We start from the raw sequence: 1,208 nt of genomic DNA, 5'->3' as shown, positions 1-1,208 counted from the left end.
GGCGGGGCTTCCGTGACGTCACCGCCGCACTTTAGGCACATTACTAGGGCGATGATTTCCCCCGCCCCGGCTCCACCTCCAGCCCCTATCCAGGTAGGCCGCCGAAGGCCCAGGCGCATGAGCAGCGCAGCCCTCCCCGCAATCCCCGCCCGTCGGCCCGCGCGGAGCCGTTTCCAGCCGCTGCGTCACCGAGCGCTCGGGCGGAGGGCGGGGCCCAGGCAAGGGGGCGGGGCCGAGGCTGGGGGCGGGCCGTGCCCAAGCCACCGGGAGCGGGTGTCTGGTCTGAGCGTGGAGGCTGACTTACGGGATTTAGCCTTGTTATGATTAAACTTGAGGAACACAGAAACGTGCCCAAGTCAAAAGTGCATCACGAGGGCTGCAGACCAGCAAATCTGAGAAATCCTGCCCAGCCCCTAGGCGTCCCTTCCCCATGTTTTAACCAGAGGCTATCCTGACTGTTGCTTTCCGAGGTGGGCAAATGGAACCACAGCAGTGGGGGATCCTAAGTAGAGAAGCACGTCTGTGTGGGGAGAATCCCGTCTGAGGAGAGAAGCAGGGTTCGGGTGGGGAGAATCCCGTCTGAGGAGAGAAGCAGGGTCTGTGGGGAGAATCCCGTGTGAGGAGAGAAGCACGGTCCGGGTGGAGAGAATCCCGTGTGAGGAGAGAAGCAGGGCTGTGTGGGGAGAATCCCGTCTGAGGAGAAAAGTAGGGTCTGTGTGGGAAGAATCCGTGTGAGGAGAGAAGCAGAGTCTGGGGAGAATCCCGTGTGAGAGAAGTGGTCTGTGTGGGGAGGATCCCGCGTGAGGCGAGAAGCGGAGTGCGTGGGGAGAATCCCGTGTGAGGAGAGAAGTAGGGTCTGTGTGGGGAGAATCCTGTGTGTGGAGAGAAGCAGGGTCTGAGGGAGGGGACTCCCAAGAGAAAAAGCGGGATCTTGGGGGAGGGGACGCTGCCTGAGAGGGCGAGCCGGGTCTCGGGGAGGGGACCCCCCTGCCTGAAGGCAGAAGCAGGCTCTGGAGAGAGGAGCCCGCCCGGGGACCCTCAGCGCGCTGAAAACTCCAGGGCGGGGTGCCTCGAGCTGGTGAGGCCCGGCCCCGGTGTGAGGGTCCTGAGGGCCGCGGCCCCGGACGACAGCGAGTGGGGGTGGGCGCAGCTTCGGGGGACGCCCGGAGGCCGGGAAGGGGGCGCGGACCGCCGTGGAAGTCCACCGG

Source organism: Carlito syrichta, unplaced genomic scaffold (assembly GCF_000164805.1).
Source record: "Carlito syrichta isolate Samal-C Ts95f unplaced genomic scaffold, Tarsius_syrichta-2.0.1 Scaffold136370, whole genome shotgun sequence".
NCBI classification, from domain to species: domain Eukaryota; kingdom Metazoa; phylum Chordata; class Mammalia; order Primates; family Tarsiidae; genus Carlito; species Carlito syrichta.
This window is presented reverse-complemented; position numbering follows the sequence as displayed.